The sequence below is a fragment of the Sminthopsis crassicaudata genome, chromosome 5, assembly GCF_048593235.1.
Source record: "Sminthopsis crassicaudata isolate SCR6 chromosome 5, ASM4859323v1, whole genome shotgun sequence".
In the NCBI taxonomy this organism is placed as follows: domain Eukaryota; kingdom Metazoa; phylum Chordata; class Mammalia; order Dasyuromorphia; family Dasyuridae; genus Sminthopsis; species Sminthopsis crassicaudata.
The window spans coordinates 311,582,266-311,597,961 of record NC_133621.1 but is presented as its reverse complement, the minus strand read 5'-3'; the positions used below and the strand labels follow the sequence as shown (position 1 = coordinate 311,597,961).

Genomic DNA, 15,696 nt, shown 5'->3' with positions numbered 1-15,696 from the left:
GATAAGTGCCATTAATTTTATTATTTCTGTTTTAGCAGCCAGATACACCCCTATAGACATTGCACATTGCAGTGTTTAAATTCCCTCCCAGAGAAGTGGAGTGGGGGGCCTGGCTGTCAATGTTCCGAGCAGATACCTCCCAGCTGCAGGTCAGGCGGGGGTCTGCTTAGGAGCCTTCTGACAGGGACAGCTTTGTATTCCCTCAGGAGTTCTGGTGAAAAGGCAGTGGGTGATTCCCCCATTTCAGTTAAAAGTATTAAGGATTCTAACGATACCCGTTTGACTTTGGCGCGGGGAGCCTTGAGTAGGAAGAACAATTCATTTTAAAGTGACTTCGTTCACAGTTGGATTCAAAGTTGATTATTTTTCTTTTTCTAAGTTTTCTGACAAATAAAAGTTGTTTGTTTACAAGTGTGTGTCTAGTAGTTTCTGACGGGTAGACATGCTTGGGGTAGGAATCGCATGAGGGCAGTATGGCCTAGTGGAGCGAGGGTTGGATTTGGGAGTGAGGAAGGGTTGGGTGTTTTAGCTGTGGGACCTTGGGCTTCAGGTTTTTCACCAGTACAATGTGGGAGAGGAGAGGGGGAGGTTGGTCTAGACTCTCAGGTCCCTTTTAACTCTCCCATAGAGTGGATCTAAATCTATGAAACTCCATTCAATGAGATTGTAGGGGTCTCTAGAAATAATCTTATCTATCATCTGTCCATCATGTATTATAATATTTATCTCGGAATCTGTCATCTCTATATTTAAAAATCATCTATTATTGTCATCTATCATTTATTGGAGATCAGTTCTATACCAGCTGATATCTCATCTTTTTAGGTAGTTATTGTTTTTCTCTCTCCATACTCTTCCCCACCCCCTTTTTAATGGAACAATCAAAAATACTCATTTTGCATTTCATAATGTTTTCTAATTCTTCTTTGTCCAAAATTTCCTCCCTTCTAAGATCTAACAAAGTAGACTGTGCCTTGCTCTTTTAATTTACCTATAATATCTCCCTTTATGTCTAAATCATGAACCCATTTCCACCTTAGGTTGGTGTAGGGTGTTAGATATTAGTCAATGCCTAGGTTCTGCCCTTGTATTTTCCAATTTTCTTAGCAATTTTTGTCAAAGAGAGCTCTTATCCCAGAAACTGGCATCTTTGGGTTTAATCAGACACTTGATTACTTAGTCATTGCCCATTGTGTCTTGTATCCTTCATCTATTCCACTGATTCTCTACTCTTAGTCCCCCAAACCATTTTGATGATTGCCTCAATAAATGTGGGATTAGGCCTGGTATGGCTAGGCCACCTTCCTTTTTAGCATTCATTACACAAGATTTTGAATTCCCAAGTTTTCTCCCTCCTTCCTTCCTCTCCACTCTTCTGAAGAAAGGATGTAGTTTATACCTGAGCTATCATGTAAGTCACAATTCAGCATGAGTCACAGTTGTGAAAGAAAGGAAAAGGAAAAATGAGAAAAGAAAAACAATGCTTCGATTTGCATTTAGAGTTCTTTATGGATATGGATAGCATTTTCTTTTATGAGTTCTTTGCATTTGTCTTAAATCACTTTGTTGCTGAGAAGAGCAGAGTTTCTCATAGTTGAAAATCACACACTGTTGCTGATGCTGTGCACAGTGTTTTCCTGGTTCTGCTCATTTCACTTTGTATAAGTTGGTGCAAGTCTTTCCAGGTTTTTCTGAAATCTGTGTGTTCATTTCTTAGTGCACAAAAATATTCCTTTATATTCCTATACCACAACTTATTCATCCATTCTCCAATTGATGGGCTTCCCCTCAATTTCCAACATTTTGACACTCCAACAAGGACTGCTATAAATATTTTTGCATATGCACACATATATTTATGTATTTATAGCCTTTCCTTTTGTATGATCTCTTTGGGATACAGATCTATCAGAGGTGTTTCTGAGTCAAAGTGTACGCACTGTCTTGTTGTCCTTTGGGCATAGTTCCAACTATCTCTGAGAATGGTTGGATCAGTTCAGAACTCCAACACTGCATTAGGTGTTTCAATTTTCCTGTCTTCAACATTTATCACTTTCCTTTTTTGTCATATTGGCCAATCTGACAGGTGTGAGGTGGCATCTCAGAGTTGTTTTAATTTGTATTTAATTTCTCTTAGAGCACTTCTTCATATATCTAGAGAGTGCTTTGACAGTTTCATTTGATGTCTACCTGCTCATATTCTTGATTTATCTATTGGGGAATGATTTTTATTTGGCTCATATTTCACCAATGAGTCCTTTATGGGAGACTTTTATTATAAAGATTGTTTTTCAACTTTCTGCTTTCCTTCTAGTCTTGGTAGCATTTGTTTTGGTTTGTATAAAAGCTTTTAAATTTTAATTTAATCAAGATGATCTATTTTGCATTTTGTAATTGTTCTCTCTATTTGATCAAAAATATTTCCTCTGCCCATAAGTTTGATGGATGGACTATTCTTTGCTCTTCTAATTTGCTTCTTATCCCCCTTTATCTCTAAATTCAGGTAGCCATTCAGACCTTATCTTACTATAGAGTAAGGGATACTAGTCCTTACATAGCTTGTGTCCAATTTCCCCGTCCCACTCCAGTTTTTCCAGTTTTTGTCAAATAGTGAATTTTAATCCCAGAAGCCTTTGCGTTTATCAAAGAGTACATTATTATAGTCTTTGACTATTATATCTTATATATCTAATTTCTTTCACTCATTTACTATTCCTTGGCCAGTACCAGATTGTTTTGATGGTTACTGCTTTATAATGTAGTTTGAGATGTGATATATTGCTAGACTACCTTCCTTTGTTATTTTGTCCCCTTTGTTTCCCTTGATATGCTTAATCTTTTTTTCTTCCAGATGAGTTATTACTTTTTTAAACTTCTCTCAGATATTTTTGGTAGTTTGATAGACATGGCACTGAATAAGTAAATCAGATAGAATATTTTTAAAGTCAAGAGCTAACATGATCTATAATGGAGATAAACTACAATCTTTTCCCATAAATTCAGGATGAAACAGTGATGTTCATTGTCACCACTTCTGTTTGACACGGTATGAGAAATGTTGACTGGCACTAAGATGAAAAGAAATAACTATATTATGGCAATGATTTAGGAATATGATATAGAAAGCCAGAAAGATTCACAGTCATCACCTTTGCAGATGATATATTGATGTACCTAAAGAAATTAGATTCAAGTAAAAATTAATTGAAACAAAAACTTTAGCAAATTTACAGAAGATAAAAATATCCACACAAATCATTGTCATTTCAATGTAACACCAATAAAAACCTCAGTAGCAAGATAAAGAGAAATATCATTTTCAATTACTATAAAATATATAAAGTACTTTGGAATTTCCCTGCCAAAACATATACATAAGAACTATAAAAATACAACTGCAAGTAACTGCTTACTTACTTACACAACTAAATAACTGGAAAAATATATAGTAACTGCTCATGAAATTCAGTAAGACAGTTGCTGGCAAATGTATGCCTCAATGCAGAGTACAGTATTTGTATTAACATTTTGTATTAGGTACTAGTAGCATCCCATAGTATCAATTGGGGGAAAGGGGTTCTTACTGCTCTTGTTAGTTATTCCCATTGCTCTGAGAATTTATGGGAGCTAATGAACCAAGGGTTGATCTGCATGGATCATTAGAGGGAGTTTCCTCACTCACTCACTTACTGGAGTTCATTTTATTAAGAAAACTATGGAACCAGTCCTTGTACACACACAAACCCCAGTTCTGAATGTTTTGCAATAATTATTAAAATGATACCTTGTAAAATTATTTAGCAAACATTGATAACTTCTCTGGGCAAGACACTGAGCTAGGCACAGTAGGGGAACATAAAAGTGGATGCATCATACATTTGACTTACAGGAAACTTAGAGGCTAAATGAGAGAGTTTAAGTTGAGAAACTCTTGGCTATGGCTTCACACACATCTTGCTCATCTTGCAGTCTGGTTCACTTGTCAAGGGCTTGGTTAGATTTACACTGTAGTATGTATGACATGGATAGGCAATGGTGTTAATGTATAATTGGAGATCATGTGTTGTACAGGGCGGGAATTCTGGACAAGCATACTTACAACAAGTTGCTAACTTAGTGGAATTGATGAGATGATGTATAGTATTTGGTATAGTGATGTAATGTTTCTATAGTTCACATATATTCAGTATGCTGTAATGATGTAATTAATTGTAATAAGGTGTTTAAGGACTGAGAAGGCTGGAAATGGGACATTCCATTTTTGACCAGCCTTGTGATGGCTGTTCTGCTTCATCACTTCTCCACGAAGATCAAGGACTCAGGCTGATCTCAAGGTTCTCCAGAAAGCTATCCAGAACATTACATTTTGGTGCCAAAACGTGAATGTAAGGACCTACCCTCATCAGTTTGAGTGATGAGATCTTGAGATCAGTGGAGAAGTCCCTGTGACCAGGAAATAGAGTGAGTAAACTAGTCACTTTCATTTTTCAACTAAAATGGGGCAAATATAATGGGGTAGAAAGAGTCTTCCCCACCTCAAGGGAAGTGTGTAGCAAGCATAGTTAGATTAATAAAGGAGAAGGTTGTTGGTAATTTGGGAGCAGATCATTAGATTCTTAGATACATTAGAATACACGTCTTCTTGGTTCTCTAAGGAAGAACAATTAGAGCCAGATAAGTGCAAACTAGTAGAAGAGCAACTAATTGAATATTACAGTGATAATGATCCTGATTCAATTCCTGAGGAAACATTCTATATATACAACATAATACAATTGGTTATAAGGAATTACATAAGTTTTAAAATAAAGAAAAAGGAGAAAGAGCAGGAGGGGGGTGGTACTGACAAAGCAATTGAAAAGCATGAAAAAATTCGACAAGAAAGGAGTGAAGGACAGTGCTGAAGAAATTAAGCTTCTCGGTCATCACCACCCATGCAGCAGCTTTGCCCACCCCCTATGACACCATTACAAAAGGCATTAATTAAATCTCAAAATGAAGGACAGGATATATCTGATTTTAAAATACAAGCACACTCTGTGACTGAATTGTTTGACTCTTCAGGTCAAGAGGAATGACAATACACTCCTTTTAATCTAGAAATCATCAAAGATTTGTTTTTTAAATTATTTTTTGTTATAAATTTTTATTTACAAGATATGTGCATGGGTAATTTTTCAGCATTGACAATTGCAAAACCTTTTGTTCCAACTTTTCCCCTCCTTCCCCCTGCTCCTTCCCCAGATGACAGGTTAACCAATATATGTTAAATAAATCATCAAAAATGTGAAAAAAGATTTACACTCTTTATGGGTCTACATCTTCTTATGTTAAGATATTATTAGGGAATTTGACTTTTGAAGTTTTAACCCCTAGTGATTGGAAAACTATAGCAAAGACATATTTAGAACCTGGAGAAGACTTGTTGTGGCTTTCTGAGTATAGTGAACTCTGTAAAATATGAGCCCAGTGAAATAGACAGCCTGGAGTTAATATACCAGTCACTTTTGATCAACTAACTGATGCTTTAGCACAGATTAATTACCACATAGCAGCATATGAGCAAATTGCTGCTACTGCTATCAAAGTACGGGGCACCCTTTTAGGAAGACAAGATAGAGGGGAAGCCTTCATGAAAATAGCAAAGGTCCAAATGAACCCTTTGCTGATTTTGTGGGATATCTGCAGACAGCACTCATACAAACTATTGATGAAAATGCAGCAACAGAAATTATAACACAACAAAATGCTAATAAGGTTTGTAGAAGAATTATATTAGGACTACACAAGGATGCTCCTTTAGAGAAGATCATAACACACTGTGCTACAGTGGGCACAAATGCCTTTTATATCCAGGCTATGATGCAGAACATGGGAAGACAGGGTTCCTCTTGGCAAGGGACCCCCGGGGAGACTCATCAATGATTCCAATGTGGTAAAGTAGGCCATTTGAAAGCTCAATGTTGACATAAAGACAGAGTGAGAAAACAAGATCCAAAACCCCATGTCCAAAATGCAATGAAGTTTCCATTGGGCATCAGAATGTAGGTTGATACAGGGAAATGATTAGTGGGGCCCAGCCCCAGGGCCCAAGTCAAAAAATAGATGGGCATGATGGCAGCAGAGATTACACGGAGAGTCTTTAGAAGTTCAGTACTCCAACATAATTAATCAGCTGAGAAGGCACCTAATGGGGGAAAGAGATTACAATTGGGAAGAATAGAGTTGTATGCAGTTGGGACTAATGAGATATCCCCTCGAGAGGTGAAATCTGTCCCTGTCTGGCCTTTGTCTCCAGCCTCCTGATGGCTCTTCTGCCTTCATCCTTTGCCTCCAGGAACAGTAGGGATGACCATTTCACCTCCTGAGAGTACTTACAAAGCAGTGTTCATCCATACTCTGATGTGGGAACCTGGGGAATGTATAGCTAATATCCCAGTCACTAATACAGGTAGACAATGTGTGACTTACCAACCAGGAAAAGTAGTAGCATCAGGTTTACTTTTACAGACTTCTAATAATTCATCTGGTGATAGTTGCCCAGATTCTGACTCCAAGCAGCAAAATCCAAGAATATACTGGACAGCAGCCGTGACAACTGACTGACCTTTGCTCACTATCTATAGAAATGGCATACCATTAGAAGGATTGGTAGACACTGGTGCAGATCACACAGTCATTAGAGGTTCTAGCTGGCCTAGTCACTGGCCAAAGGTTAAGGCAGAGACCTATATGCCTGGCATAGGAGGATCAATAGCAGCTGAAGTTAGTTCTACCCCTTTGAGATGGACAATTGAAGGAGAAACAGGAGTTTTTACTCCTTTTATAGTTGACAAAATCCCCATCAATCTGTGGGGAAGAGACATTTTACAACAGTTAGGATTACAAATGAGTGCTTTGGTTTTTTGGCAGGGCTGCTGTTTCCAATGGAAAACTGATACACCAGTGTGGGTAGAACAGAGGTCCTTAACTAGTGATAGAATTCAGACCTTATTAGATATAGTACAGGAGCTACTTGACCAAGGACATATAACCTTCTCTAAGTCCTTGGAATTCCCCAGTATTTGTTGGAAGAAAGAAATCTGAAAATGGAGGATGTTTTCTGATTTAAGAAGAGTAAATTAACAGATGGAAACTATGGGAACTCTTCAGCCTGGACTTCCATCTCCTACTCAATTGCCTGGAAAATGGTTTCTTTAGATTATAGACATTAAGGATTGTTTCTATTTGATCCGTCTAGATAAAGACAATATGAAAAGATTTGCCTTTTCATTACCCAGTGTTAACTTTGCTGAGCCTTATAAAAGATATGTATGGACAGTTTTACCACAGGGAATGAAAAACAGCCCTACTATGTGCCAAATGTATGTTGCTGCTGCTCTTATTCCAGTAGGAAAAGCATTTCCAAAAATTATGTTGTTACATTACATGGATGACAAAAGACCATAGAAACACTAAAATTCAAAGACATGCTCCTTTTCAATATTTAGGATATGAACTATACCCTAAGGTACATACAGTACCAAAACTTTCCTAAGAACAGAGAAGCTAAACACCTCAGAAATTGATAGGAGATATCCAATGGATGCATCCAGTGTTAGGCTTGACTACCTATCAATTGCAACCATTATATGACATTTTAAGGGGAAACAGTGCTTTAAACTCACCACTCCAGCTTACAAAAGAAGCTCAAGAAGCTTTGAGAGAAGTTGAACTGGCTTTATCCACTGTGGTTGAAAGAGTCACTCGAAAACCTTGGAGATATCAGTTTTTGCTATGCAAGAGGCCCCCACAGCAGTCCTTCATCAAGGAGACAGTGTGATAGAGTGAACTTCCCAGCACAACCAGAACAAAGCCTTACTCCTTACCCAGTGCTTGTGGCTAGAATTTTATTAAAGGCCACTAAGCGAGCAGTACAATTATCTGGGATAAGACCTGACAAGATATACACCTTTTATATGAATGCAAAAGTTAATGTGTGCTGCGAAACCATCCCAGAGTGGCAAATTTTATTAGCCATGGCTCCAAATTTTACACATGGGTTTCCATTAAAGATAATCAGATTATTACATAATTGGCGATGGATTCTTGAAGAAAAGGTTTCTAAAGTTCCTCTTAAAGGAACAACTATCTTTACAGATGCATCCAAACATAATATTTCTGCTGTATACTCTCGCGACTTAAGTAGTCAGAACTCCTTTTCAGTCCAATTCAGCAGAATGAATTGTATGCAATCATTCTAGCTCTTAATTATTATCCAGGAGATATAAATATAATATCTAATTTGGCCTAGTCAGTAGTGTGGTACAAAGAATTGCCACAGCCCAAATAAAATTTGTAGTTTCCAATATATATCAGCTCTTTAAGGAACTTCAAGGACAAGTGAGAAAGCATCCATGTAAGATCCATTCACTGGCATATCAGGGCTAGAAGGGGGAGGAGAGAGAGGAGGTAAGTATAGGAGGAGGTAGGGTAGGAAAAATTGGAGATTGAGTTCACCCAATATAGGGAGGGGGGAAGAACAGGACCCACAATCATTTTGTATTACTTGGATGGCCAAGCCCCTTGCCTGAACCAACTTCTTGGCGGCCAATTATTGAAAACTCCCCGACAAGGATTTCAAAAAGCAGGTGGTCTTATCAACCAACGAAACCAATATTGGCTATCTTTGGATAAAAGATCTTGTGGTTTTGTCTAAAAGAATAGTTTCTATAATTGTAAAAATGCATTCTTTCTCTTTTTTTCCTTTCATCTCTACCCTTGAATGGGGAACCTCTTTTTATCTTGATAATAAATCTTACCAGTTACATTCCTAATGTTTCCTTTTCTCCCTTGGTTGACTCCCTTCTTTCTTTACTCCTCCCTTCCCTCTAAAAAGCTTTCCTAGTCTTCCCTAAGTCCCTACTGTATATTGTTATTTGACTGCGTACTCTTAGCTGGCCTGAAAAGTTAGAGAAGCACTAAATGTACATCCCAAGAACCTGAATCTGCTCCATCTGACAAGTAGCACCAGTATCCTGGCCCATGGCATTCTATATGGGAGGGGCAGGTCACAAAGGTGGGTAAAAGGTAGGGATGATGTGGAAGAGGAGAAAAGAGGGGGCTCATGGAGAAAGCCCTTAATTTTTTTCTGTAAAAATGAGATATAAGGTTCTTAGTTGAAGGAGAGAAGCAATAAAAAGGTTGAGGAGGGGTGAGAAGCTTTGGGAGATCTGCTCTAGAAAGTGGGAGAGTGAGCCAATGAGGGTGATTTTTTTTCTATGATTTATTTTCTATATTTTTTTTGGATATTTTAAAAGCAAACTGATTTGTATGTATAATATTCACTTATGAAACATCTACTTGGATATGATAATTATTTAAGTTGTGAACTTATTGGGACAAATTTATTACTGTTATCACCATAAGGTTGTGGTAAATGTCTGTTTAGGATTTATCTGAACTTTGAGGAATAGAATCTGTTATTGGAGGTAAAATTTCTTAAGCTTATAGTTAATTAGTTAATACTATCTGGGAGTTTTAAGGCTCCATCCTCTGACGGTTAGTGGGACAACTGATTGGAATAAAACTAGGTTAAAGCTATTTTATCCTGTATGTGCTGAAGGTTGAGTTTTGACTGCTTATGTTATGTTATAGTTATGTTCTTGCAATTTTTCTTCCTGTAACTCATCTCTATGGTCAGAGAATGGGTCAATAGAATTGTTAATGCAATTCAATTATGTCATACCTTGTTATTTTCAGTCTGATTATATGTAATCATTGTATCCTAAACGCATAGGCAAATAAGTATTTAGCTCCGTCATCTGTCTGTTAATTGGTATTTGTGTTTTGTTTTTTTAAGGTTTCTAAATGATGAGAGGACAATTAAAAGTGGTCTGTGAGTCCTAACTGCTGTTAGGACTTGAGACTACAGCTGTTTGCTAAAGGAAAGTCATCTCTTCACATAGGAAGCTGCTGGCTCTCCACATTTTGCAGCAGTCTGGTGGAACAGTCTTTCTATCTCATGCTATTCTAACCTTTATTTGTTAAATTTGTGTCAAATCACAGATATTGACTTGCTTCTGGGACCTTGATCAGCTTTGATTGTCAGCACAGCAGACCCACCCTCTACATGGAATGAAAGCCTTCGACCATTTCTCAGCAGGAAGCAGTTTGAATGCGAAACTTCATCCCTTTACACCTGATGGACTAATATGAGGGACTTTGGAAATGGTTGATGACTGACTGTTAAACACACAGTAACAGATGACTCAGTCAAGGTTTGAGATTTGGGATGGGATTTGTTAAAACTGTGTAATTACTGCTGTTATGTTTGAGGGATTTTTAGAACACTACTGTACTAGTCTGCTATGTATAGGAATCTTGATTCACTCTTGGGATTTATATGTGGAATGGTCATTTGATAATTCCTTTCTGTGAGGAAAAAAAAGAGAGGAAAAGATAGAACATTGGGGAAACTTGTGTATTTTTCTCAAAATACCTGAAAGAATGGGAACCCCTAGCTGCTATTCACTTTGCCTTAGGTACTTCTGCCCCACCCCCTATCTCACTAGTTCAGATTGAATTTGGCAGTCTTTTAACCCCTTATTCTGTTAGAATTGCCCTGGCAGACTCAGTTCTTGGGATTATTTTTTTTTCGAAACAACCAGAAATCAGACATCTCTTTTGGGACTGGCAGTCTCTCTGATCTATTTTTCCAGTCCTGTAACCCCATTAATTAGTATTTCAGCGATCTCAAAGGACCTTGTAGTGTGATATCAGGCATCTAAAAGTTTGAGGTTTGCCTGCCTTGATGGTCTAACTGTGCATAATCTGCTCTGCAATCTGATCCTTTCTGCAGCCCTTTCTGTTCTTCTGGCAGGAGACAGGTGAAACTATTTCCAAGCCTCACCCTTCTCCCCTGGAGAAGGCTGCTTGAGCCCTTGCACCCTGCTGCTCTGTAAGCAGAGACCGAGTTAAATGCACAAATGACTGCAGACCCCTGAACTCACAGTGAACTATCCATCTCTAACTGGATTCTCTGACTGAGATGGTGCCTCAACTGTAGAGGACCTGAAATGCTTGCAACCAGGGAGCCTTTGTACTGTTGTTAACTGTGGGGTTATCAGGAAGAGACTTGTCCTTGCATTTTTTTCTCTAGTTTTATTTTAGTTTATTTGCTTCACAGAGGATTCAGGAGAGAGAGAGAGAGAGAGAGAGAGAGAGAGAGAGAGAGAGAGAGAGAGAGAGAGAGAGAGAGAGAGAGAGAGAGAAGAGAGAGAGAGAGAGAGAGAAATGTTGTACACAGTCCTCTTTAATTGTCCTGACTCAATTTCCCTATTTGGTTCTGCCTCAGTTTCCCTAAATTGTTTTGCCTCAGTTCCCTAAACTGTTCTGCCTCAGGTTTCTTATTTGCAAAACCCCCCTCTGGTTCATTAAAGACTGAGGGCCACTTGTTCTAAGGTTATAAATTGTTAATGTGAGACTCAAGATAAGGGGGAGTTCAGACTTCCTGGCTTCTATCAGAATGTCCACCAAGCTGTCAGAACCAGATTGAGTCTGTTCCCACTCTCAATGTTCTGCCCCCGCCCCTGCCTTGGTCTACCCCTGTAGCTGAGCCATGTGTGTATACATGTCAATAATAACTCATATTCATCACTGATACTTTGAGAATAGAGCCCTATCCAGTCAATCAAACTCTCCAATTAATAGAATGTTGGGAGCTCGCTGACCTTTGTCTTGCCTCAGTTTCTCCAGCCTTATATTTACCTTCTTAGCTCTCAGGTCGATGCAGACATTAGGACTCTAGAGAGTCTCATCACTCATTTAGAAAAATCAGTGGACTCCCTAGCAGAGGTTGCATTACAGAACCACCAAGGATTAGATTTGCTGTTAATGAAGCAGGGCAGACTGTGTATGGTGCCAGGAGAATCTTGTTGCTTTTATGCAAATGGGTCAGGGGTTATTAGGGAATCACTCGCCTCCTTGTGTAAGTGGTTGGATGACTGGGAGGCCAATCATAAAGCTTCAATGATCTGGTATCAGTCACTCTATAACTGGGCCCCCTGGCTAAACACCCTCCTTTCAGGAATCACAGGTCGAGTCCTCCTCCTCATGGCTCCCTGTGTAATTAAGCGCTTCACCTCTTATGTTCAGGATCGCTTACATACCCTGAAACTTTTCACCCTCAAGATGACTTGTTCCCTGTTGGCCTCAGATGTGTCACAACTATGAACGTGAAAAGGGGGGGAGTGAAATGGACAAAAGATTGGCCCCTCCTCCATCCTGGGTAAGAGGTGCCTCAGACTTATAAGAAAATGTTGCTTAAACTAAATTAAGGGAAGTGTTTTATAAAGTGCTTGCTCAACTATGCTCAAACAGAATGCTTGCCTAACAATGTCAGACATCCTGTAAGCCCCCAGTTTTTCCCCTTGTAAGCAGAAAGTCCAGTCACTGTAATTGCAAGGCTGAACAAGGATGCGTATAAGCCTGTCTCTACTTCTGTTTGGGATGGAACTCTTCCAAGAGGTCCGTCCTGGCCAGTAAATAAACGTTCTCTAAATTACAAACACTTTGACTGTCCTCAATTGTATTGCTGGGCTATCTCATGGACAACATCCTCCATGATGATGGTAGTGGGATGGGTATTTTTGTAAAGAGTAAATTTTCATGGAAAATGAACAAAGGCTGGGCGGTCCCTGGTGTTAAACATTTATAGTCAAGTTGTTAGTTATATTCTGTAGAGTCATTCCTAACCAGTTAGAAATCTTTTCTTTGTTCATTCACTTCCATTGTAATTATGAAAAGCTTTATTTACAATAAAGGAAAAAAAAACACAAACTCGTTGAGCTGAGGTACAAACCCCAGAAGACAGATGGATAAATCCAAGTCTGCTTTAAATAACATTCTTACCCAGCAGCCTGGGAGATAAAGAAGGTCAGCTAAGCAAGCTGCCACATGGCTAGGAACAGGATTCTGTATCAGAATTTGCAATTGGCTGGACTAAGTGACAAAGGAGGTCCTGAGGAGCCTGCTTGAGCCAGCATCCAGACCAGACAAGGCGGCCTAGAAGAAACACCCATCCATCCATCCATCCATCCATCCATCCATCCATGCATCCATCATCTCCTTCGCCAAAGTCAATATGAAGGAGCAAATGCTGTGGAGCAACCACTTAAACATGGAGTCCTGGCTTTCTCTCCATCTGAGGGGGTGTAGGGAGAGGGTGTGCCCCAGGCATTCAGAAAATGCTTTGTAACTGCTACTCTTGCTGTCTTCTCAATAAATACTCCTTTAGGAAAGCTAACTGATGTCAAATGCTGAAATGATTCCGGGATCTTTGGGTAGTTTCAAAGCTAGGCGAGGGGGGGGGATACAGAATGGAAATGGTGGTTAACACTGGGGAAGGATACACCAGAATGGGAACTCAAGCCCATGGCCTCAGGACAGTCTCACTGCCTCAGGGCGAGCCCTAAAACAGTAGGAGCTTGGCTCTGGAGAACCAGGTTCATCACGGCAAGGAAGAGTTAGGATGAGGATCCCTCAGGCTCAAAACTCTGCAGGTACAAAATACCGAACACATACAAAGCAGATGTGGGATGATCTTGGAAAGAGGCACTAACTGGTACTGGGGCGAGGCACAGGGATGGGTGCCAGAAGGGCCGCCTGCAGGGGATGGCTCTGGACATGCATCCTGAAGTAATTCCCAGGGGGGGCAGGAGGGAGGGAGAGAATTCCAAGCACTGGGGTGGCTGATGCAGAGAGGAACTGGGAGGGAGATGTGTGTGAGGAATGACAAGAAGGCTAGTTCCGTTGGGTTGTAATGTGTGAGGAAGTGTGTACCGGAACCGGAGTGGGAGGCAGGCTGGGAAGAGCATCAAATGTTGGAATTACCTGATGCGAGAAGCGCTGTCATTCTTTGTACTTATGTCCCCCATCCACCACAGAGCTGGGCACACAGCAGAAATCATTGTGCAGCTGCAGTGGGGTTTCCTGAGCTCCAACCGCAGGGGCGCTCATGATGCCCAAAGCTTCAGCAAGAGTAAACTAGGGTTGCCAACAGACTCTTGTAGTGAGGGGTGGGGCTTCGCAAATTCTATTGGGGTGGGCTTCCAAAATGAGGGAGGTTGCCCACATCCCAAAAGACTGGGGGCGTGGTTCCCAGGAGCCTTTGTTGCCTAGGGGCGGGGTTCCCCAAATCACCCTGGAGACCTGGGTCTCCCAGAAGTCCCTGCAGTACATAGGAGGAGGGCCTCTACATCTCTGCTTCTAAATTGTTCCACCCTCACGCACTAGACGTGAATGCGGCCTGACTGGGTGTTTTCACAGCTCTGAATCGGTATGTACCATCGCTCATCTAACATCAATGGGGTGGGTGAAAGCTGAGCCCAAGTTAGTGCCATCTTGGACTGCCATAATGCGGGAGGCATTGGCTCAGCTCGGCTCCTAGTGGAACCGGATTACTGATGGCAGTGCAGTTGGGCTCGCATCCCCTCCCCCCATGCCTAAGCTGCCTGAGCCCATACAATGTTACAGACTTCGGGTTGTATCCTTGCAGGTTCAGATGGGGGAGCCCAGTTTGCAGCTAAAATGGCCAGACTCTCGGCCCCTTTGATGCAGGAGCATTAGACCCTGCAGCCGCCCAAAGCGAACCCGTTGGGGCCACATTATTGTGGAGGAGCGTGCCCTGTAGAAACAGCACTATTCTCTGGCCTCCTAAGAGCCTTTGGAAGTGACTCCGGGGTCTTCTGGTCCCGGGGTTCAACAAGGGCACCAGTAAATCAGAGGGTGACTGGGAGAAGCCAGCCAGAATGGGAGGGCCTGGAGCCCTCGTGCTCTAATGGGTTTGGAATTGGTCAGCAAGAGCCAGGGGACTCAGAGATTTCCAGTACTTGAAGTTCTGTCCCAGGGGAGGGTTGAGCCTTGTTCCACTGGGCTGAAAGGGGACAGGGAAGAAGATTGGCAAAGAAGCCCACTGAGGCTGGACCCTGGAGGAAAGACTTCCTCCTGAGAGGTGACCTCCAGGAAATGGGCTGACTTCTTGCAGCCCGGAAAGTAGACTAGAGGCCACTTGAGCCCTTGCCAGTTCTCATGGCTTCTTGTGTCCATACCTCCATAGGTGATCCAGACAGCCGCAGAACCAAGATGTATAAGTTGGCGGTGATGGGCACCTCTTGTGTGGGCAAGACTGCACTGATCATGCAGTTTACTAAGAATCGTTTTGTGACCCAGCATGATGCCACCATCCAAGATTTCTACCGCAAGAAAACAGTGGTGGACAAAGAGCGGTGCCAGCTGCACATCGTGGACACCACAGGTACTGAAGAGTATTACCCGCTGAGGAACCATTCCGTGCACTGGGGAGAGGGATTTCTGTTTGTCTATGCAGTGAATGACCGCCACTCTTTTGAGAATGTGAATTTCTTCTGGGACCGTCTGAGGAGGCTCAAGGTTACCGACCATGTACCCGTGGTGTTGGTGGCCAACAAAGTCGATGTGACCGACAGTCTGGTGGACCCCACACGGGGCAAGGAGATGGCCAGGAGCTTAGGGGTCCCTTATGTGGAGACATCAGCCAAGACTGGGGAAGGTGTGGAGCAAGCCTTCCACGAGTTAGTTCGTGAAATCCGGAGGCTGCGAGCTGAGGAGGAGGGCAAGAGTCTCCCTAATACTGAGCAGAGGGAGGCCTGTGGGCTCAAGTGTTGCACAATCCAGTGA

The 15,696-nt window shown here is 41.3% G+C and overlaps 1 pseudogene; it reads left to right on the top strand.

Annotated features, from left to right (window-relative positions):
* The first annotated feature begins 15,069 nt into the window (after positions 1-15,069).
* On the top strand, positions 15,070-15,696 carry LOC141543224 (GTPase NRas pseudogene; annotated as a pseudogene).